General features: G+C 36.5%; 1 protein-coding gene across 2 annotated transcripts in view; it reads left to right on the top strand.

The window, feature by feature from the left end:
* The window catches only part of MCU (mitochondrial calcium uniporter), a 234,437-nt gene that overhangs the window by 141,066 nt on the left and 67,540 nt on the right, over positions 1-25,831 (top strand). The window lies entirely within an intron of this gene.

The raw sequence follows: 25,831 nt of genomic DNA, 5'->3' as shown, positions 1-25,831 counted from the left end.
TATATTAGATATGTTTTTATATATTTTAGGAAATGATATTATCTCTATTCATTTTGGATGTGTATAGTGATTTTTTAAAATATGGAAAGTATAATGCTTTTAATTGTAATTTCAGTGTCTCTTATACTTCATTATCAATGTGAGGTGGAGACAGTGGGCAGAGCAAGAGACAAAAGGAAGAAAAGGGACCTCTGATCAGTGACCAGAGAGAACAGAATTCTATAAAGAGATTTAAAGGTTGAATATAGGATGTGAAGGGGCAAAGGAGCTTCAGGGGTGGTCTCTAGTGAATAATCTTTAGTATTCATTATTGAAGGTATGCTCTAAAATAGCATTTGAAGTGAGGGGCTGTTTTCTGACAATACCTAACAAAACATATTATTGTTGCAATATGAAGCAAATTTTTGCAAAGCAATATAAAGAGGAAGTGAGCTTTCTTCCCATTACTGCTTTAAATAATATTTTATCAAATACTTAGGTTTTATGTTGTCTGTTTATTAGTGTCCTGCGGGGGGCTGGTGGAGCGGGACATCCAGCCCTTGAGTAAACATAAGATCTACAGCTTGACAGTTTAGTCATCTCTGTGGCTTGGAGATTGAAAATGTGCTTTAACTGTCACATCTTATTCCTGGATCACTTTCATCAGTGTCATTTCTAAGCTGTAATAAACATTAAATAGCATGAGGACGCACTGCTGCCAGCACTTGGAACACAGTCTATTTGTTAGTCCAGTAGCCCAACCCAATGTTCTGGAATTTCATATATTGAGGATGACTCATGTCATCCAAACAGATTCCCAGAAGGAAGCTGAAATGAGGCAAGCTTTTAGCAAGATGAATAGAACCCACTGGAACACAAATTCAAATGATATAGTCAGCCATACACTGCTGGTGAGAGCTGCTGACCAGCCAACTTGGAAATTAACACTTAGGGACAGAGGATCCTTTTATGAGCAAAGGCATCAACCAGCAATGTGATGTAAGACTCAAGAGCTACATGTAAACAACTCTGAAGACTGCAGAAACCCAAACCTTCAATTATAGATGGCGATTTTAAAAAATCAGGCAAAATTTGGGAAAGAATGTAAGAGGGTTTGTTAATGTGAGTACCATATCTTTTGATATCTGCACTATGGATAACGTATTTTTGTGATTTTTTTTTCTGATTGTGAAATAATACATGATTACTGTAAATAATTTGGGAACTATACAGATATAATCACCTAAAATCTGTTTGGCACATGTCCTTCAAGTCAATACATAGATGTTTTTAAAACATAATTCAGCTTCATACTGCACAATGTGTATTATAACTAATAGCATGACCTAGACCCAAAGAATTTTAAGCATTAGAAATCACTTAACCTAACCTTCTAAAATTGGAGGAGATATTTGAACGAGAGTGGCAGAAGATGGAAATGTAAAAGCAAGTATATACATATGTGTCAACAAATGAGGGCCAAAACAAATAAAAGAGTACAACAAGGGATTTCAGAGATGCTCAGGTGAAACTGCTAAGAGTAACCCTAAACCTAATTGTAAACATGCTATGGAAGTCTTTTAGAGTACAGCATTCTGCAGCTACTTTTAATCCAAGTGATACAACTGATTTGGCACAGCTGCTCAAACAGATCTCCAAACAAATGTTGTTCCTGGCACAGCCTTCTTCTAAGCAGTTCTTTCACACTGCTGATGTTGGATTTTTATCTTCCATTCACCTATGCATTAAAACCTATCAAGCCTATAATTTATTGCTTTAAAAGATTAACTCATTTTAAAGTATAGTGTGTGAGAAGACTTCAGTTAAAGGTAGCAGAGTGAAGAAAGTTTTACTCTTCCCTTCTCCTTTGAAACTCCCTAAAAATAAGAAGACAGGAAAATAGAAAAGAAGTGCATCATTAGAGAAACGAGGCATAAGGCTAAGCCCCAAAATACAAACAATGAAACATAATTTGCTGGGACTTCCCTGGTGGTCCATTAGTTAAGACTGCACTCCTAATGCAGGGGGCCCGGGTTTGATCCCTGGTCGGGGAACTAGAGCCCACATGCCGCAACTAAAAGGGCCCACATGCCGTGAGGAAGATCCCGCATGTGGCAACAGAGATACCGTGTGCCACAACTAAGACCTGGCGCAGACAGATAGATAGATAGACAGATAAATAAATAAATAATTTTAAAAGGAAAGAAACATACTGTAAATACTATAAAATCTAGACCACATGCAGGAGGATGTCTGAACCCCTCCTTGGAATCCCAAGCAATATACTGATTTCACTAAAAGTAAGTGTTGTAATACTTTAAAGGTCTAACCAGTGAGCCTTTATTGGAGTTGTGACATGTCATTGTTCATAGACTCAAAGAAATTATAGGTATGATCTGTAACAGAAAATATAGTAACAATTTTTTAAAACCTCACCAACACAAATGTTAAGAGATATTAGGAGATGAAATATCAGTGGGTATACCTCAGGAAAGAAGTATAAGAGAAAAGGAAAAGCATTAGGATAATGAAAATCATATTAGAAATGTTAAGAGAGAGTAAATGTAGTCAGAGACATGGCTGAAAGGCTTGAAGAAATTTAATAACATTAAATAAGAAAATATAAGATAATGGGTTTCCCTGGTGGCACAGTGGTTGAGAGTCCGCCTGCCGATGCAGTGGGACACGGGTTCGTGCCCCGGTCCGGGAGGATCCCACATGCCACGTAGCGGCTGGGCCTGTGAGCCATGGCCGCTGAGCCTGCGCGTCCAGAGCCTGTGCTCCGCAACGGGAGAGGCCACAACAGTGAGAGGCCCGCGTACCGCAAAAACAAAACAAAACAAAACAAAACAAACAAAAAAAAAGAAAATATAAGATAAAAATTATAGAGAAGATGATAAGGGAAAATAAAGGAGATCTAACATCTATATGGAGTCAGCAAACTTATTCTATAAAGAGACAGTAAGTATTTTAGGCCTCTGTGGTCAGTACAGCTTCTGTTGCAGCCATTCAGCTCTGTCTCTTATAGTGCAAAAGAAGCCATAGATGCTACGTATGGCTTTGTTCCAATAAAAAATTATATACAAAAACAAGTGGTAGGCTGGATCTTGCCTGCCCTGTTTGCCAACCTCTGTTCTTAATGAAAACAACAAATGGAACTGAAAAAATATTTAGAACTATAATAGAAGAAAAATTTTCTTGAAATAATCAAAACCTTGAATCAAAACAACTATCCTTTGGCCTGGGAATAATTAATATAGATGAGCTGATATCAAGGCATGTTTTGGCCAAATTACTGAACTTGAAGAATAAAGAAAGAGTTCTGTGGACATCCAGATAGTGGGGTGGGGGACACAACTTTAGCTTTTTCCTCAACAAGAAACAATGTTAGAAAACAGCAGGGGAATGTCTATCATGTCCTGAGGTTTATCTAGTATTTTTCAACCAGCCAAATACTTTAAGCATGACTACAACACATAAATGTACTCTAGCATGGAAAAGCTCAACAAACATAATACCCATAAGACCTTTTTAAAACAAATTATAGGACTTCCCTGGTAGCTCAGTGGTTAAGAATCCGCCTGCCAATGCAGGGGACATGGGTTCGAGCACTTGTCCAGGAAGATCCCACATGCTGCAGAGCAACTAAGCCCGTGTGCCACAACTACTGAGCCTGCGCTCTAGAGCCCACAAGCCACAACTACTGAGCCCGTGTGCCACAACTACTGAAGCCCACGTGCCTAGAGCCAGTGCTCTGCAACAAGAGAAGCCACCTCACTGAGAAGCCTGCACACCGCAATGAAGAGTAGCCCCCACTCGTTGCAACTAGAGAAAGCCCACTCACAGCAACAAAGACCCAATGCAGCCAAAAATAAATAAATAAATTTATTTAAAAAATTTTTTAAATAAAAAAATTATATCATAATAAAATACGATATAATCAAAAGATGAATCAAAATATTCAGAAATAAACCATGACAGGGCTTCCATGGTGGCACAGTGGTTGAGAATCTGCCTGCTAATGCAGGAGACATGGGTTTGAGCCCTGGTCTGGGAGGATCCCACATGCCACGGAGCAACTAGGCCCGTGAGCTACACCTACTGAGCCTGAGAGTTTGGAGCCTGTGCTCCGCAACAAGAGAGGCCGCGATAGTGAGAGGCCCATGCACCGCGATGAAGAGTGGCCCCCGCTTGCCACAGCTAGAGAAAACCCTCGCACAGAAATGAAGACCCAACACAGCAAAAATAAAAAATAAATAAATGAGGCAGAAGGAAATAACTGCCCTTTAAAAAACAGATTAAAAAAAAAAAGAAATAAACCATGACAAAATAGTGTAACAGTGAGAAATTGAATTCATTACAGAACTTATATCCCTCAGTGGAAATTATACTTTTAGAATAGATTATAAATTTATAAACTGTGATATTATAAAAATAATAAAATGAACAAATCAGGTGGGGGAGGGGGATAAAAGGAAGTATAAATGTGCTCCTTTCTTCATCTTTCATAGCCTGTAATCAATAAATACTCCTTAAAATTGAACAGAGGTAAAAAATTGCTCTGGGCTCTTAATATTTTTCATAATTTTTTTCTTTAATCTAGAGGGATCTTTTAAGAATGTCATATGATGCAGCACTCATTAGCAATTCTTCAGTTTTACATCAGATCCTTTTTCTTCAGATAATTCAATGAAAACTTTTAAGTACTCCAAGAATAACATTTAAGAATGTGTTGGAAGGGGCCAAAAATAAGAATTCATTTGGTTGTATAGTAGAGGTTTTTTTTTTGTTGTTGTGGTGGTAAGCGGGCCTCTCACTGTTGTGGCCTCTCCCGTTGCGGAGCACAGGCTCCGGACGCGCAGGCCCAGCGGCCATGGCTCACGGGCCCAGCCGCTCCGCGGCATGTGGGATCTTCCCAGACCGGGGCACGAACCCGTGTCCCCTGAATCGGCAGGTGGACTCTCAACCACTGCGCCACCAGGTAAGCCCTATAGTAGAGTTTTTAGTAGTCATTTAAATAAAATGAAATTTCCTCTCGCTTCCTGTACTTTAGTCACTGAAAAGTATTCCAGTTGGTGTGTGCTTTCGAGTAGCTAATACAGGATATAATTATAAGGCATAACCTAAGGCATAACCTGGTGAAGTTACTGAGCTTCACTGTAAAAAGTCTTCTGAGAAACCAGGCAAACAAGCAAGTCCATATAAGCAGGATGAGGAGTTGGTAGCATAATGTCATAATTTAAATAGTTGAATTTAACAGTTTGATTGATTAACAAAAAGTTTTATGCAGCAAACTTTTTGTCAGTCTTTTTTTGCTTTCTATTTCTTTTCATTGCTGTGAATTTATAGTTACTTATTGGAGTTGGTCTCCTTCATACTCCTCCTCTGGCATACACTCTAAAATCCGTTTAATCCAGAAGGATTCAGAAAATAGTGTTTGGTTGGTTCTCTCCTTATAACCTCTATTACTCTGTTGCCTTGTATATACATTTCAAATAACATGATTATGTAAGTAAGCTTTTACTTTGGAGGGTAGACTCTCCTCAGGTATGTTTGTTTCTTACCCTTCTACCTGGCAACATTTACACAATACAGTAATAGAACCCTTTAGTCTTAGCTAGTTTCATCTCATCACATTACCCTTTCCCTGTGGAGTGCCAATATTATTTGGTTTTATTGACCTTACCACCTTCTTTTTTATATATATAAATTTATCTGTTTATTATTTTTGGTTGCGTTAGGTCTTTGTTGCTGCACGTGGTCTTTCTCTAGTTGCGGCGAGCGGGGGCTACTCTTTGTTGCGGTGCATGGGCTTCTCATTGCAGTGGCTTCTCTTGTTGCGGAGCATGGGCTCTAGGTGCATGGGCTTCAGTAGTCGTGGCTCATGGGCTCAGTAGTTGTGGTGCAGGGACTTAGTTGCTCCGCGGCATGTGGGATCTTCCCAGACCAGGGCTCAAACCCATGTCCCCTGCATTGGCAGGAGGATTCTTAACCACTTCCACCAGGAAGTCCCAGCCTTACCACCTTCTTGATAGTAGCCTGAGGTATGCTGGCTTGCTAATACTTTATAAGGAAACCTAATGTTATTTTATTTTGGATAAGCATTTGAATCTGTTCTTTAGGTGTTGCTTGCAGCGGCCAATGGCCTTGGTATTAGAATTATTATTGTTTTTAACATGACAGTTACTAAGTGGCTACTATAAATTAGTATTAAGAGAAGTACATGACACTTTCTGTTTTCAAAGGGCCTTGCAATCTATTTGGAGAAAGTATTATAAATGTCAGTAAAAGCTGGAAGTATCTTATTTTGTATTAGTAAAGTGATAGAGGGAGAGTAGTGGAGACTTAGTGAACTTGAGTGACCCAGAGGACTCTGAAATGTTATCCCAAAGGAAATTAATGTTTATTGAGTGCCTTGCATGTACTAAGTACTTCAAAAATTCAATCAAGTAGTAATTCTAATCTCTAAATGTGGATAATATTTTGACTTGTTTTATTCTTTTAGAATTATTTAAAATGGAAAATAGCTGTTTGTAAATAGGCAAAATCAACAGTGTTCAGCTTCCTTCTTGGAAAGGAATTAGATGATAGGGCGATAATAGAGTAGAAAACCTAAAAGACTTAAACAGCTTATAATTGAACAACTGTTCTAGCTGTATTATAGGATTGAAAACGTGATTTTGAATGTAAAGTTTCACTTGGTAATATAGGTCTTTGTCCTCTTTTGTGACTTTTCAGATTTTCATGTGCTTCAAATGTAGAATGATTAATAGGAGGGGTGGACTAAGTATTAGCAAGTCATGATTGGTCTGTTGTGGTAATAATGATGTTCACAGTGTTTTTGCTAACTTACTCTATGAAATTAAAACAGAAGGTACTGTTCAGAGAAGCCACTTAAGTTTCCTTTGGCCTTCCTGACTTCTGTGATTATTTCTATTTTAGAACCTTGAACTCCTTTAACACACCCTGATTAAAGAATCAACTAGCTTCTATTTATTGCAATTGTTACTGAAGATCAACTATTGAATTATTTAGTAGTGTTGAATTAAAAGAGAGAGAATTTAATATTGTGACCATCCTGAAAGAGCTTGTGTTGTCAAGGTATGTAAAGACAGCATTGACTCAGAGCATTGTTTAAATGATGCTATTCAGTGACATTAAACATATTGGCACTGGATGTTCTTATACACTGGAAATAAAAATAACTTTTAACTTTTTTTTTTAAAGATCAGGTCAGATAGCTATGTAAGTATTTATTGGCTGTGTCAGGTCTTAGCTGCAGCACATGGGATCTTTTGTTTGCGGCACACAGGCTTATCTCTAGTTGCATCATGCAGGCTCTCTTGTTGCGGCGCATGGGCTCAGTAGTTGCAGCGCACGGGCTTAGTTGCCCCGTGGCATGCGGGATCTTAGTTCCCTGACCAGGGATCGAACCCACGTCCCCTGCGTTGCAAAACAGATTCTTAACCACTGAACCACCAGGAAGTCCCAGAAGTAACTTTTAATTCTTAATGCTCTTACTCCTCCTTTTATAAGAACATTAATTCAGTATATAAACAGATGTCAGTTTTGATTGTTGTATATCTAAAATCCTTTCTTCTGCTCCATATGATAGGAAAAGATTTGAGATATTGAGTGCCATTTGAAAATTTGGTGGGTGAACGTCATAGAGAATGGTTTCTGGATCCTAACCAGCACCTCTAAAAATCAATAGCCAAGAGAGATTTAGGTCAATTTTTATTATTTTGACAAATTGGGGTGAACCAGGATAGGCCTTATAACTTGCATAGTTCAACTGAAAAGCTGCTTTGAGGAAATAGATTTCAGTGCAAGTCCAACATTTTGGTGAGAAGGGAGAGTGGTAATAGAGAAAGAAAAGAGAGTCTCCTTTTGGACTTCTTATTCATCCATTTGACAAGGATTTTTTTAATGGAATAATAACATGAAGTTTCACAGTGTTTTGGTCAGTAGTTATTCCCTGCCACATCCTGTATGTGTTCTGTCTGTTTGTTTTTCCCCAAATGTTGACATGATACTAGATTCCACACAATCATCTGCTTTCAACTCAGTTTTTGGTTTTTTGTTTTATTTTGTTTCGTTTTTTGCAGTATGCGGGCCTCTCACTGTTGTGGCCTCTCCCATGGCGGAGCACAGGCTCCGGACGCGCAGGCTCAACGGCCATGACTCACGGGCCCAGCCGCTCCGCGGCATGTGGGATCTTCCCAGACCAGGGCACGAACCTGCATCCCCTGCATTGGCAGGCGGACTCTCAACCACTGCGCCACCAGGGAAGCCCCTCAACTCAGTTTTGACACCAGGATTTGAACTTTGTACATCAAATTCTATTCCTCAATTCAGTGCCCATTCTGCCAACTGAAATTAATTTTTACTTTATCTCTAAAGCGTTGTCCCATTTTTCCTTTCTAACTCCTTTGTGATCATTACTCCTGTCTAGGAGAAGCAATAGGCTTCTGTATTGCCGGAAAAAGACTAGAAAGGGAACAGTGATCTGTGATGAAACTCAAAGAGCAAAAGTGTTTAAGGGCTTAAAAAATTCTTTTTCATCAAAACATTTGGTCCCCAAAGCCCGCATGAAATACAAGATAGAAATTTTCTTAATGAAGTGCTCCCTTCATGTAAAATATAGTGAAGTAATCAGCTAATCTTAAACTTCATCTGGTGTTTAAGTATTATCAGTTGTATGTCATAAGCTTTTTGAAGAATGTATATTCTTTCTAGAAAACTGGTTTTAAAACCAATTAGTCATGTAGCTCTGAAGAGTAAAACAACCAGTTCAACCTTTGCTTCCAGCCTTAATAAGATTAATGTGCATGCCTGGGTTCTTAACGTGAAATCTGTCTAATCATCAGAAGGAAACAAACATGCTTTTCTGCTTGACTTTAACCCCACCGTGTTTAGGGAAGCAGTTTATTCTGTTTGGAAAGTTCCTCACAGCAGTTTCTTGAAACAGCATGTTTCTTTGCAGGAGTAGAATTGCTTTCCAGTCAAGCAAGAAACAAAGTTAAGCCCTTTAATTGTCACCAAAAATTGTCAGCTTTAACTCAGTGGTATTAAAAGCCTCTGGTAACACCACACCCAACAACTGTAGGTACTTGGCTATTTTCAAATGCACATTGAACGTTTTCCAAAATTGACCATAAGCTAGGCCATAAAACAAATCTTGGGGGCTTCCCTGGTGGCACAGTGGTTGAGAATCTGCCTGCTAATGCAGGGGACACGGGTTCGAGCCCTGGTCTGGGAAGATCCCACATGCCGCGGAGCAACTAGGCCCGTGAGCCACAACTACCGAGCCTGCGCTCCGCAACAAGAGAGGCCGCGATAGTGAGAGGCCCGCGCACTGCGATGAAGAGTGGCCCCCGCTCGCCACAACTAGAGAAAAGCTCACACAGAAATGAAGACCCAACACAGCCATAAATTAATTAATTAATTAATTAATTAATTAATTAAAAAAACAAATCTTGGAAGACTAAACATTGTTTAATTGTCACTTCTCCCTAAATTGATCTATGTATCCAGTACACACCCCAGGAAAAAATTTTGTGGGAATTAATAAACTGATTTTAAAATGTATAAGGAAATGCAGAGGGCTAATAGTAGAGACTATCATTAAGAAAACAAAATGGAAGGATTTACAATATCAGATATTAAGACTTAGTAAAGCTATAGTAAGTAAGATAATGTAGAACTGGCACAAGAATAGATGAATAGACAAATGGAACAAAGTAGAAAACACAGAGATAGACCCACACACCTGATTATGGCAAATCCTCCATCTCAATTCAGTGGAGAGAGGATGGTCTTTTCAATACATGGTGCTGGGTCAATTTGATGCCATATAGAAAAAATAAATTTAATCTTGGCTTCACCTCACAGCAGATAAAAAAAAACTTCCTGGTAAAATATAGATATAAATGTGAAAAGTAAAATAATAAAGCTTGTTAAAACACAGACTATCCTTGTGACCTTGGAGTAGGAAAACAAATCTTAAATAAGATACAAAAAGTACTAATGATAAAGGAAAAGACTGCTAATTGGATTAACATTAAAAATTTTTGATCATCAAGATACCATTAAGAGAGAAGCAGCAAGCTACTGACTGAAAAAAGATACTAACAATACGTGTATCTGACAAAGGGCTCATATCCCAACTATATTAAGAAATTTAATAATCAATAAGAAAAGGTTATCTGACAAAAAACTGAGTGAGAGTCTTGAATGGATACTCACAAGAGGGTATCTAAATGTTCACTAAATATAGGAAAAGGATCTCAACCTCATTAATCATCAAGGAGTAAAACTACTAGGAGATAACATACACACCTACCAGAATGGCCACAATTTAACAGAACTGACAGTACCAGGTATTCACAAGAATGTGGAGTTGGGCTTCCCTGGTGGCGCAGTGGTTAAGAATCTGCCTGCCAATGCAGGGGACATGGGTTCGATCCCTGGTCTGGGAAGATCCCACATGCCGTGGAGCAACTAAGCCCATTCGCCACAACTGCTGAGCCTGCACTCTAGAGCCCATGAGCCACAACTACTGAGCCCACATGCTGCAACTACTGAAGCCTGTGCCTAGAGCCTGCGCTCCGCAACAAGAGAAGCCACCACAATGAGAAGCCTGCACATCACAACGAAGGGTAACCCCCACTCACCACAACTAAAGAAAGCCTGCGCACAGCAACAAAGACTCAACACAGCCAAAAATAAATAAATAAATAAATAAATAAATATTTTTTAAAAAAGAATATGGAATATCTGGAACTCTTTAACACTAGTAGGTGTCTAAGTTGTTACCTGCTATTTTGCAAAACTGGCTATATCTGTTAAAACTGAACATATGCATATCCTGTGACTGAGCAATTCTACTCCTAGCTATATACCCAGACAGAGGATGTGCATACATAAGTGCACCAAAAGACGTAAAGAATGTTCATCAGAGCATTATTAGCCAAATCTGGAAATAGCCCACACGTCCCTTTTGGAATATTCATACAATGGATTCATATAATGGATACATAGATATGCAATGATGAAAAAGAACTAACTATTGCTATACTCAACAACATGGATGAATCTAATACATATAATGTTGAAAACAAAAGCCAAATTCAAATTAATAAATTCTGTATGGTTCCATTAAAATAAAGTCCAGGCCTTTATCAGAAAACAAAGTCTAACTTTTTTCCAGCTCCCATGAAAAGCCTAACTGGAGAAATGGTGTTTGTCAAAGACTGTTTAAAGGATAAACTGTTCTTTTTTTTTTCTTTCTTTTTAATAATTTGGAAATTTTTAACACAGAAGATTATGGAGAATTATACAAAAAAACTCACCCATAATCTAAATATTTGTATTTTGATATATTTGTATCAGATTTTTAAAAAATAAATTTATTTATTTTCTTTTTGGCTGTGTTGGGTCTTTGTTGCTGTATGTGGGCTTTTCTCTGGTTGCAGCGAGCGGGGGCTACTCTGTTGCGGTGCGCAGGCTTCTCATTGCTGTGGCTTCTCTTGTTGTGGAGCACGGGCTCTAGGCATGAGGACTTCAGTAGTTGTGGCACGTGGGCTCAGTAGTTGTGGCTCGCGGGCCCTAGAGTGCAGGCTCAGTAGTTGTGGCACACGGGCTTAGTTGCTCCGTGGCTTGTGAGATCTTCCCGGACCAGGGCTTGAACCCATGTCCCCTGCATTGGCAGGCAGATTCTTAACCACTGCACCACCAGGGAAGCCCTGTATCAGATCTTTTTTACTAAGAAAATAAACAATAAATATACAGTACAATACAATAAAGTTAATGCTAACTTTGTTCCCATCCCCAATTCCAAAACCCTTTTTCCCCAGAGAGTATTACCATAAAAATGATATCTTTCCCATTTATTTTAATAGTTAATATTTAAATATTGTATATACTATATATAAATACATGTGAAAAGGAAATCAGTAATATGTATGTATATATTTGTTTCTTTTAAACTTTACAGAGTACTCTAATTTGCTTATCCTTCTATAATTTTTAAATCTTGAGATTTATCAACTTACAGATCTATTAATAGCTCTTAATTCTAAATGAACTTTACTATATGAATTATTGCACTTAATTGTCCATAATATTTTATGCTGTTCTAAATTATAATCTTTTGAAATCAAGCTGACTCTGCCAAAAAAAACAAACAGCTTGATTTGTATTACTTTACTCCCTCAAAGATTGCCTTTACTCAATTGTATTTTAAGATGATAAAGATAGTCTCGTCTTTTATCAAAAAGTGATATAAGAAACAACCTTGTGAATTTCTTATTTAATATCCAGAATTTGGGGGGAATCCCTGTATCCACTATTATTACTCAGAGCTTACTATATCAAGTGCTGCATCAAAAATTTCTTTTAGAACTTTGTGCTAGAAAATATTTGCCTTTCCTGACAAATTGCTATGCTTTGTCCCTTCTATTAATGAGAATTATCACTGATTATGTCGCCTTTTTGTCTTGGAGGCTGTAATAGTTTTTTATTGTTTCTCTAACAAATTACAACAAACTTTGTGGCTTAAAACAACATAAATGTATTATCTTATATAGTTCAGTAGGTTAGAAGTCCAATACAAGTCTCACTGGGCTAAAACCAAGGTGTCAGCAAGTCTGTGTTCCTTTATGGAGGCTCTAAGGGAGACTCTGTTTACTTGCCTTTTCCAGCTTCCAGCGGCTACACCCTTGCCATGGCCTCTTCCTCTAGCAACATTGGGGAGAGTCCTTCTTGGTCTTTGTCACACTTACATCTTTCTGGTTCTCTATAGCCACACCTTCCTCTATTTGAAGGTCCCTGTGATAACATTGGTCCTATCCAGATAATCTCCCTATTTTAAACTCAGTTTATTGGCAACCTTAATCCCATCTGCAGCCTTAATTTTCCCTTGCCTAAGTAACACGCCCACAAAATCCAGAGATTGGGACATGGACATCTTGTGGGGCGGGGAGCGGCAGGGGAAGGGTGTTATTCTGGCTACTGCAGAGACTTAGAGCCAAGTATGGAACTTAATTTAGCCTTGTTGAAGGTTTTTGGTTTTGTTTTTAATATTTATTTATTTAGTTAGGTGCGCTGAGTCTTAGTTGCAGCACACAGGATCTTCGTTGTGGCATGCAGACTCTTAGTTGCAGCATGCGGACTTTTTAGTTGTGACATGCAAACTCTTAGTTGCAGCATGCACGTGGGATCTAGTTTCCCGACCAGGGATTGAACCCTGGCCCCCTGCATTGGGAGCATAGCGTCTTAACCACTGTGCCAGCAGGGAAGTCTTGACCTCGTTGAAGATTTTGATGGGCCACATCAAAACTTCTTTTCTCCCAATTTTTATTTTCTAATATTTTTATTTTTATTGGTCCTGGATTTTTAATTTCAATTTCAGAATTCTAAAAAAATTTACCACCATTTTATGGTGTGTTTATATTGTAGTTACCTCAAATTCTTTACACAACAGATGAAGGATAAATAAAATAATTTGAAAACTTAAACCTTGTGCATGCTTAGAAGATGAAGATGATGGTAATGATAGTGGTATCGACCTCTCTCTGTATATAGATAAGGATCTGCTAGTCTCTCAATCTCAGTCTCAGTTGCGTAAAGTTGTGACCAGAATTGTTAGCTAAGACAGCACACTATTCACATGTTAGCCAAGACATGGAAACAACCTGAATGTCCATCAACAGAGGAATGGATAAAGAAAATGTGGTATTTGGGCTTCCCTGGTGGCTCAATGGTTGAGAATCCCCCTGCAAATGTAAGGGACGCAGGTTCAAGCCCTGGTCCGGGAAGATCCCACATGCCACAGAGCAACTAAGCCTGTGTGCCACAACTACTGAGCCTGCGCGCTAGAGCCCATGAGCCACAAGTACTGAGCCCATGTGCTACAACTACTGAAGCCCATATGCCTAGAGCCCATGCTCTGCAACAAGAGAAGCCACTGCAGTGAGAGGCCCACACACTACAACGAAGAGCAGCCCCTGTGCGCAGCAACAAAAACCCCACGCAGCCACAAAAAAAAAAAAAAAGATGTGGTATTTATATACAATGGAATATTACTTAGCCATTAAAAAGAATGGGGGCTTCCCTGGTGGCGCAGTGGTTAAGAATCCGCCTGCCAATGCAGGGGACACGGGTTCGAGCCCTGGTCCGGGAAGATCCCACATGCCGCGGAGCAACTAAGCCCGTGCGCCACAATTACTGAGCCTGCACTCTAGAACCCGCAAGCCACAACTACTGAAGCCCATGCACCTAGAGCCCGTGCTCTGCAACAATACACTGCGATGAGAAGCCCTCGCACCTCAATGAATATAAGCCCCCACTTGTCACCACTAGAGAAAGCCCGCGCACAGCAACAAAGACCCAACGCAGCCAAAAATTTAAAAAAAATTTTAAATTAAAAATGACATAATGCCATTTGCAGCAACATGGATGGACCTAGAGATTATCATACTAAGAGAAGTAAGTCAGAAATAGAAAGACAAATACCATATGATATCGCTTATATGTGGAATCTAAAATACAACACAGATGAACATATCTGAAACAAAAACAGACTCACAGACATAGGGAACAGACTTGTGGTAACCAAGGGGGAGGTGGGTGGGGGAGGGAAGGATTGGGAGTTTGGGGTTAGGATATACAAACTATTATACATAGGATGGATAAACAACACAGTCCTACTCTATAGCATAGGGAGCTATTCAATATCCTGTGATAAACCATAATGGAAAAGAATATGAAAAAGAATATATATATGTATAACTGAGTCACTTTGCTGTACAAGAGAACTTAAACACAACATTGTAAATCAACTATACTTCAAAAAAAATTTTTTTTAAAGAAAGTAAAAAAAGAATTGTTAGCTAAGAGATTGGCCCCCATGTGATTCCTAAACAGATGGAGAGGTCAGCTGGAGTCAGAGTGGGCTGAGGAACATTCTGGGTTGAGTGTTTTCAGCTTTGAATTATATGAAAATCATCTTAACTATCATATTTGGTCTTACCCTTTGTACTTACTAAAACCTTTAATGACTATTATTCCTTTGTATTAATTTTAAGTAATGTATTTATTATCTGAAGTTATACCCTGGAACAGCTTTGTTAAGAATATTTTTAAAGATCAAGCAAATTAAAATAAATCCCCTTCACTAAAGATAGTAAAAGGAGGAAAGTTAACCAAAATCCGTGTATCTATATGAGGCCAGAGTGTTAAAGACAAATAAGACTTATGAATGTTTTAAAATTTCCAATTAGTTGAAGCTGGATTTGTTGTTCTTATGGTGTTCCTGCTGGATAAATTGTGGAAGGAATGAAGGAAGAACACCAGTCAGCTAGTACATGATTCTTTTGCTCATATTCCAAATTGAGATTTACAATTACACAGGACAGTTACGTTAGGAATGTAGGCAGCATGTTTATTTTGTTTTTAATTAGGTACAATAACTTACAAGAAATGAAAAAGGAATTCTGAAACAAAATAGCTACTTTCCCATTTTATGTTTTGCTCTTCTCATGGTGTAAGTCTGTTACACTTACACAATACATGGGAGGGTAGAGAGTGATTTTTATAGCAGCTGTTGTGTCCTTCTCACTGCAGAGGAATAAAAAGAGCCTGTAGTTACTTATATTCGTGAGTGGTAACTACATTCTTTTTCATTATTAGCTGAAGCTAGAGTGAAAATAAAAATCACAGAAGGCCTACTTTTGGCTTGAAATCGTTTACTTCATTAATGTAAGGAAGATGTGACACAACTTTGCACTAACACTTCTTTCTCCCCTTTTATTTTATCCTAAGCTAATAAAAAATTAAGCAAGTCTGTAACTAAACTAAAAGACAAAATATAGAAGCAATATGGGAGTATAAGTTACTGTAATTTTATATATAATGATTTTTTTCCCCTTCCATCCTAGCTTTTCTCATGCATTTTAAAGGTTTCAGAAAAATAAATAAATCCACTATACTTTAAAAAAGAGAGAAGAATACAACAAGATATTTGGGGGTCAATAAATATTATATTTATGTTAATTATTTTTCTTTCTCAACTTTTATTTGGAAAAAATTTCAAACCTACAGAAAAGTTGCAGAGATTACAGTATACAGTCTTACACCCTTTACCTAGATTCATCAATTATTAATACTTTGCCACATTTGCTTTATTTCTCTCTTTACACACACGTGTATATATGTATACAGGCATACTATTATTTATTATTCTCTGCTTTGACAGTGTCAGACATCCTAATCCTTCAGCTCTAAATACTTCAGCTGTGTTTTTCCTAAGAACAAAAATATTCTCCTGCTCTTGTTCAATATACAGAATCTGATTTTACTTTTTCGTGAATCCTGTCTATTACCTGTGTTTTATCAGCATTCAAGAACAAAGGAAGCAGTGAGGGGAATTATTAATAGCAGCCACCCACTTCCTAAATTATTCACCACTATGCATCTTTCAGAAACCAGGTGTGAAAATGAAAGATAGAGGTTGATTTTCAAACCTAAATAAATATAAAGTAATTGACGGACAAGGCCCCTGTAGCATTAAAAGTAAGCCCTATTTCCTAAGATATCACATACAGTTGAATCATTTCCGCAAATACCTATTAGTATTTATTTTCATATATTCATAGACTTTCAGAGTTGGAAGGGCCTTACAATGTATGTTGTATAACTCATTCATTTTACAGTTGAGAAGAACTGAAGTTCAAGGTCACACACCAGAGATGAGATTAGAATCTGGCTTTTCAAACTCTTAATGCAATATTCTTTCTTTTATGTCATGTTGCCTCCCCATGAGCCCTTGTTGCTTGTGTTGGGGTCTTGATAAATGCGAAAGGTAAAATATCTGAGACTACGACACCTAACTAACTGATGTATCCCTAATGTAATAACTAATGTAGTCTCATCTGGATGAACTACAGCCATGCTTCTCAGACTTTAATGTGCATGTGAATTTCCTAGTCATGTTGTTGAAATGCAAATTATGAATCAGTAAGTCTGAGATAGGGCCTGAGAATCTGCATTTCTGACATGTTCATCTGATGCTGATGCTGCAGATCCATGAACTACATGTTGAGTAGCAGTTATCTAGAACCAGCACAGAAATCTCATAGCTTCCGGACACCAGCAAAGTAGAAAAAACTACAAAATATGTAGGCTATATAAAGTATAGAGAATAATATAACTAATACCTATTTATTCATCATCAAGCCAAAATAAAATACTTTTAAAAGTTCTTGTTTTCCTCAAATATCGTATGTTAACGCATATATATGGAATCTAGAAAAAAGGTACAGATGAACTGGTTTGCAAGGCAGAAATAGAGACACAGATGTAGAGAACAAACTTATGGACACCAAGGGGGGAAAGCGAGGTGGGGGGTGGGGTGGGATGATTTGGGAGATTGGGATTGACATATATACACTAATATGTATAAAATAGATAACTATTAAAAACCTGCAAAAGAATTTTTTTTTTAGAGTTCTTGTTTTCCTAACCTTTATGTCACTTTAGAGAAGGGAGTTTTATCCCAATACATTAATTTATAGATGCAACTACCTATTTCCCCAATATTGTTATATACTGAGATTCCACAGACTTTAATGGTACTATGGAAGGAAATATTAATTCAGGTGATGAAAAGAACCATAGTCAAACTGAACTGTCAGTCAAAAAGCACAACAAATGAAGTTCTATTTTTACTCTCAATAAAAAGATCTTTTAAACCAGCTACCTTTATTCATTTAACAAATACTGAGAGTTCACACTCCCATGTAGTTTACATTCTGATTTCATTCCTTTATATCTAAGTCTGTATGCTGTTTTGAATTGTCTAAGTGATTATTGAAAGGTACAAATGCTAGGTTTTAAGGATTTTGCATTTAGGTTTTTTGTTGTTTAAAAAAGAATAACTAGCAGTATACTTAGTGGCCATCTCAATACAACATGGAATACATTTGTACCCGGAGCAACTAAAAATAAAAGACATTTCATATATATGAAGAAATTAGTTCTCTGAATATCTCCCAAAATGCTTATAGAAGTAATAATTACTTCATTGTTACTCAGAGTAGTTTTAGCAGTAAAATAACAAGACAAAGTCATAAAACATGTCAAGGATAGTGAGGTATAAGGAGGAAGACAACTCAATTAGATAAATATTAATTAAGCTTCTACTTTCTCCTAGTGTAGGGGGCTGGGGTGCCAATATATAAAGAAATGAAGGCAGTCTTCAAGGTGATCATTGCTCTGAAGGGGAGGCAGGCATCCAAACAGATAATTAGAATACAGTGTGACAAATGAAAACACGTATGGACAAAATCTAGGAGAAGTGCAGGAAAGTTGCAGAGGAAATGGAGTTAGAGAATGTAATATATTTTTTAAATGATTAAGGAAACTGCGAGAATTCATAATTTCTATAAAAGAGAAGGATGGATAGATAACATGATAATATAGAGTCTAGGTGAAAGGTATAAAAGGGTGTTGACTGTAAAATTCAACTTTGCTGTTTGTTTGAAGTTTCATAATAAAATGTTGGGTAAAATAATAGTTATAAAAAAACAGGTAGTATGATATAGAGAGGCCACAATTTTTACTTTTCTTGTGAGTGAGTGCAGTTTCTTAATAAATAGAAGGAAAGGAACAAAATAGAAGAGAACTTACCAGTTCACAGTGGGGAAGGCAGGTTGTCACTTAAGTAAAGCAGAAATGCCTTGCATTGGTACCTTTTTTTTTTTGCGGTACGTGGGCCTCTCACTGCTGCGGCCTCTCCCGTTGCAGAGCACAGGCTCCGGACGCGCAGGCTCAGCGGCCATGGCTCATGGGCCCAGCCACTCCACGGCACGTGGGATCCTCCCGGACCGGGGCACGAACCCGTGTCCCCTGCATCGGCAGGCGGACTCCCAACCACTGCGCCACCAGAGAAGCCCTGCGCTGGTATCTTTAACGTGTCTGTCCTGAGACCCAAGGGAGTAAAAGTGCATCCATTAAGGAAAATGTAGCAACCATCAGGGTGTGAGAACATTCCAAACGTAGGTGTAGAATTGCCTCAGATACTAGGGGTTTCAACTACACAATGAAATTTTAATAGATATTGGACTCTAGTTCTTATGCAGTATAAATGATACGTTGTAATTTTGGCGTAATATCAAAATCTTAAATAGAAACATTGTTTATCAATGAATTTAATTTATACCAAATTAACTTAATAAGTAGTGATATACTAGAAATATTGGTAATATTTTCAATCTTAGAGCCTAGATATTGATTTCAAAACCTAATTTAAGAGAATTTGCTTTAATGAGCATTTCTTGATACTATTAAATGGATAGATATTTGTATTTACTTGGATTTTAAAATGACCTTTATGTCAATTCATATTATGTTAAATGATATGACATACAGCTAGTTATGGTTAAGGTTTAAATGCTCTGATTATTTTAGTCTGTTATTAGATCAGCAGTGAAGATTTTGTGGCTAAGGTCTTGCTTTGTATGCTTTTATATACATGTATGCTATTATATACATATGTCTTTATATACGTTCGATCCTCAAAGCACTGTGAGTTGTTGAACAAGTATTACTTTTTAAATACCTTATTGATAATTTGGGAGCTAGATTTGATTTCCTAATTAGAAAACTGATATTGAAAGATACAGCGAAAAGTCCTTCATATTGCCTTGTTTTGTAGATGTGAAATTCTCTTGAAAATCAAAGGTATATAAATTGAATCATGACTTCCATTATGAAGTAACAATATATTCTAATGGGGAAATGTTGCCAATGTTATAATAAAATGTAGGAACCATTTAAAATAATATATTCAAGGAGAAAATAATTTTCCACTATTAAACTGTATTATATAATTTAACTCACAAAATATACCACTTTCACTTAAACTGTATCAGAAACTTTGTTTCCTTGGTGAGTTATTGATAAAATATGCCCTGTAGTTAGTCTAACCCTTTAAGTGTTTTTTACAGTGCTTTCTGAAGAGATTCTCGTTTAAACCTTCAGGTTTCTAGCTTTAACATCACAAGGTGTTTATATTGTATAATATCTCTTTGTTTAGAGATAGTTTTGGCTTTTGAAATGTGTTAAACTTACTAAATTCTTTTTAATAAGAGGCCCTTAAAGAGATTGATTTGTTTTGAGTTTTGGGTTTTTTTTTTTTTTTTTGGCTGTGCCATGTGGCATGCAGGATCTTAGTTCCCAAACCAGGGATCAAACTTGTGCCCCCTGCAGTAGAAACCACTGGACCTCCAGGGAAGTCCCTGTTTTGAGTTTATATTTCTGAATATCTTAAATTTTGGTAGGATGTTGGTCATTCACATGTTATCACATTTATACTGTCACTTATCCTTAAATGAAATCAACCTTGTGAAATAGTCAGTTTTGTTGTCATTGCTGTCTTTAATTTAACAGCTGGGGAAACTGAGACTTTGGGCTTGAAATTCAAGATTTCAGCTGGCCCCAACTCTTCTAACTGCAAATCTCCTATATCTTGAGGGTTTGAAGTCACAATGCATATTTTAGTATATTTGTAGAGTTGAAGTAGTGAAAAATTATTGCCGATGTAATGCTTCACCAGTTTTATTACGTCAAGGGTACGGATAAAACTGATGCCAAATTGTAGAAGCTGTTATAGGTGTGTCTTGCTTTAGAACACCTGAAATAGTTTTACACTGTTAATCCTAGTATGCTTGTAAGCACTGGATTCTAAAGGTAAGTTTGGCAGAGTTGTTGAAACCTGGGTACCCTGGTCTTAAAGAAGAGAAACTTTTGGAACATGTATTGAAAGGATCCATTCTCATAAGCATTCCTTGTTATACTACGGGAAATGTAACGGGAATATCATTTGACACCTAAACTCATGATATAGTAAGGCTATTTATAACAAGGTTTTAGCCATGGACAAGTATATATAATTATTCCATCTAAAGCTTTTTGACATAATTAATGTAGTATTTTTTATACAGTTTAACATAGGTAACAGATATTTGTTTCCTAATGAAATTAGATCCCAAGATTTTCGTAAATAAAGGGAACTGGATTAATAAGGAAATACCTTTTTCCTCTTTCTTTTTTTCTCTATTTTTTCCTATTTCCCCGCCTCTGGTTTAATGTCCAACTGGCTGTGAATATTTGCAGGGTATTGACAGGTTGTTTAGACTTGACAGTCTTCCCAAGTTGCTGGCAGGAATACATTGCTGAGTTTGCTCTTCTGAACAGTGAATGGTGCGTGTAGGGGAAATTGCATAATTTATGATAGAACTAAAGGATTTTAAAGTTAGTTTCGACTTGAATTTAATAATTTGCTCTGGGGTCATGGAATGTCTTTTTATAATAATACAGTTCGATTTTTAAAATTATCTTGAATCTTATGACTTGGGAAAATAAAGTTACAGTGCTTTGTACTCAGACTCTTAACTTGATAATGCTAGCATTTTTCTTCTCCTGGGGTTAAGATTTAAGGGTAATGGTTGTAATACCAGGGCAGTTGTTAATACTTTCCTTTACTTTCACTCGAAGCCCTGTTTTTCCTAGAGGTTCTCAAGTTACTTATCAAAGATGTGGACTATCTCATACCAAAAGTATAAACTTGTATTTTCTTTTCAAGGGACCGAGTAGGCACCAAATCACCTTATTCAGTTAGCACTGTTTGCCTAGAGGTTTACTCTTTCTCTGATTTCTGCTCATTCTGAATATTTACTTTCTTAACCTTAATCTTGTTCTCTGCCTATGAAATTTAAATATGTGAATAATACATGCCATTTGCCTGAATGTTTTTCTTTTTTTACTTTCTTGACATATTTTTAAAACGTTCAGCATCAGTCAAGTATTTATTAAACTCTTCCTATTTTCTTGTGATTTATTAAGAACATACAATTTAAACAACAAAATACATTTCAGTCTAGGAGAGTCATGGAATACAATTTAGAATACCAATGCCTCTTTGGTCTTGAACACTTATATTCCTTTCCTTATATATTTTTGTCTTTGTTTTGCTTTTGTTTGTTGTTATTGTTGCCATATTTCAAAGAAAAAAGGCAAGAGCAAAATCATTTTTGTTCCCATTGGCCTTATTAGACTATAGGCTATTAGGAGGGTTAAAGAAAGGAAAGGACCTATATGTGTGTTTGTGGACACTTACTAAGTAATATTTTGTAATTGCCAATGTCATTGTAGAAGTGACTGGGAAGACTTTGGGAAAGTGGGAAAGTGAATTATCTCAAAACAACAGAGGGGTTCTGCAGCAAAGATCAGCAAACATTTTCTTAAAGGGCCATATGGTAAATATTTCTGGCTTTGTGGGCCATATGGTCTCTGTTGCAGCTACTCAACTCTCCTGCAACTACACAGCTACTCAATTCTGCTGTTGTAGTGTCAAAGTAGATGGATGAGCTCTAGATAGTAAGTAAATAAATGAGTTTGTTTGTGTTCTAATAAAACTTCTTTTACAAAAACTGGTGGCTGGCCTGCCAACCCATGTTCTATAGCATTCTAACAAATAATATTCATAAACAGCCATGTATTTATTTAGTTCTCTGCCCCAGATACACATCTTTTATTAATGTTGAGGATAATCTGTAAAATCATAGAGGACAGAGGATTTCCTGTTTTAAAGTGGCCTAGTAGATGTATACTGAAATATTTTCAGGTAAAGCAATATGATGTTTGGAATTTCCTTTAAGATACTCTGTGGAAAAGACCTGGTTCATACAGATGAACCAGGTTTGACCAATGTTGGTAAATATAGAAGCAGGTGATGGGTGAATGGAAGAAATTCATCACACTGTATTCTCTACTTCTGTGTAAGTTTGAAAAAGTCCATATTAAAAAGTTACCACTTAAAGAAATAATGGCCCAGTAAAGGCAGCCGTTTCTTCCTTCTCTTGGAATCACTTTGAAATAGAGAGGAGAATAAGAAACAGAAATACAAGCTCCATCTTCAGTACAACCAGAGATATCTCTGCAATCCCAAAGCACAATACTGAAGAACGGCTGCCAGATCTAGTAAAGGGAGTGTGTGAGAAGACCCCAAAAGAAGATGCCTATGATATGGTTGCAGATCCCCAGCAAAGCTCAGAGAGCTTGGTTCTCCAAAATAAGTGGCTGGCCTCAGACTTCTCCACAGCAGCAATCAACACTAACACTTTACCCACGAAGTCCTCAAGGAAAGATTAATTTAGGAATCTTGTGCCAATCCAAATAATCATTCAATATAAAAGCAAAGACAAACATTTTTTAACATGCCAAGCTTTAGGGAATTTAGCTCTCATGAGTCCTACCTCTATAAGATGAAGTTCAGCCAACCAAGAAATGAAAGGAAAAATGACAGTTAAAGTATTGGTAGTAAGCCTAGAGTCCATCAATCTATAAAATTAAAATTAAAACAAATGTGAAGATTAGGTTTTGCAGAGCAGAGTATGAATGTTTAAAATTTTGACAATGTTGACAGTTTTCTAATGAAAGTTGGAAGGGTGCAGAACAAATGATGTAAAGTGGTAGAAACCCCAGTTTTTTAACACACTGTCAAAATATGTCATCTAAAATCAATAAATTCAATAAAAAGTATGTCGGGTTGGGGGGAGGTATATAGATAGGTAGATGATAGATAGATAAACACTAAGAAAAGTTACATAATAAATAAAATAGAAGGGAGGGAAAAAGACACGTAACTGTAAGTTCATCATTGCTCATAATAAGAGATGGAAAAAATATATATATATATCAGGAGTACCAACTGATGGAATTGCCATTTTTAATCGGGTTGGCTAGAGTAGACCTCACTCAGAAAGTGAAATGTGAACAAAGATTTGAAGGAAGTGAGGGAGCTTGATAGTTTTCTGGAGAAACAGTATTCTAAGTAGAGGTAATAGCTATTGCAAAGGTTCTGGAACAAGAGTATAGCTGGTACATACAAAAAGCAGAAAAGAGCCTAGGGGCTAAAGCAGAATGATTGAGAGGCAGAATGGTAGGAGGTAAAGTCAGAGAGATAATAGGGTATCAGATAATATTGGGCCTTAAAGGCAGTTCAAAGAACTTAGACCTTACTCTAAAATGACTACTAATACAAAAAAAATAAATAAACTTTCCATATTAATATTAGAGGTACATTTTTAACTAAAACAAAGCAAACATAGACCATTTAGTAAACTATTTTTAAGAAGAAAGAGCAGCAATAAAAACAAAAAACATAAAAATTTTATACCATAAAATTTGATGACTGAAAGGACATTAAATATACATTATATTAATAAATATAAACAGGCTAAACTTTTCTGTTAAAAGAATCCCAGATTAGATCACAAAGAAAACTATAGAGTCATTCCTAAAACAAAGAAACTCAGGAAAAATAACAAAATTAAAGGACAGGCAGAGCATTAACAGACATTTGCAAACTAAAAGGAAAAATTCAGGGGTCATGATCCTAGTATTGGACAAGACTTAGTACAAGAAGAATTACATTAGATTAAAGGGGACATATAAGATCTGAATAAAGAAAACCTTAAAATGCTTCTCAAGAACACAAAGACTAAAATAGAAAGGCTTACAAGGTTCTTGATTAAGAAAGACTCAAAAATCACATAGATGTCAGTTTCCTTATGTTAATCCATTGAGTTAATAAGATCTCAACTTCAAAACAAACAAACAAAAAAACTAACATTTATTGAATACTTATTCTATGCCAGGCACTGTTCTAAGTGCTTTATGTGTATTCATCATTTAGTCCTCACAGCAACTTTATGTGGTAGGTGCTAGTATTACGTTTTGTCCATTTTTCAGTGAAGAAACTTGAGGCACAAAGAGGCTAATGAACTTAAAAAGGTTGTAGTTAGAGTAAGTTACAGAATCAAAATCTGAACTCAGGAGTGATTATAGATTCTATGCTCTTAATCACAGTGCTGTGTTATTTTTGAAGCTGATTGTGTGTGTGTGTGTGTCTGTGTGTAACTAGAAATACTGACTCTGAAGTTCATATGGAGATACAAATAAGCAAAAATAGCCAGGAAAATTCTTAAAGGAAACTAATAAGGGAAACTATTCCACCCTACCAGATGTAAAAATATAAAGCTAGGATATTTAAAACAGTGTGGCTACTATGACATGAGCATATAGATCACTGGGCAGAAGAAGATCCAAATTCATATAGGTATTTGGAAAATTATAAAGGTAGCATTTCAAATAAGAGGGAAAAATGAATTATTAAATATCAGGGATAGCTGTGTTATCATTAGAGGTTAGTTGGATTGCTGCTTCTTAACTGACTAAAATTAATTCCTAATAAATCAAAGATTTAAACTTGAAAAATCAAACTAGAAGCCATGGAAGAATTTTATAGTATTCTCGAAGTAGGGAAAGCTGCTGATATATGACACAGGACCGTTAAACCACACAGAAAAGATTGAAAAGTTTGACTCTTAAAACATGAAAATTGTGTGCATACAAAAACACCATTAACAAAGTAAAAATAAAAACAGGGAAATTTTTATAACATATTTTGTTGACCAAGGGATAATTTTCTTAATACTTAAAGAACTTCTACAAAATAATATTCAAAGACCAAGATCCAAATTTAAAAAATGGCAAAAGATGTAAATATTCAGTGCATAGAAAAGCAAATACAACTGTTAGATTAAAACATGTATAGATTATCACTCTTAGTACAAATAACGCAAATTACAATTATGGTGAAATACTGGTTTATCTTGAAATAAACCAAAATGTTCATCACTATCATCTTAGGATGATAGGAGTTTGAGAGACTTTTCTTTTATCTGTATTTTTAATTTTTTCTACAAAGAATACATACTATTTAAAT

This window comes from Mesoplodon bidens (genome assembly GCF_964165515.1).
Source record: "Mesoplodon bidens genome assembly, chromosome: 1".
In the NCBI taxonomy this organism is placed as follows: Eukaryota; Metazoa; Chordata; class Mammalia; order Artiodactyla; family Ziphiidae; genus Mesoplodon; species Mesoplodon bidens.
Note: the sequence above shows the minus strand (reverse complement) of the source record. Positions and strands in the feature narration are given on the sequence as shown.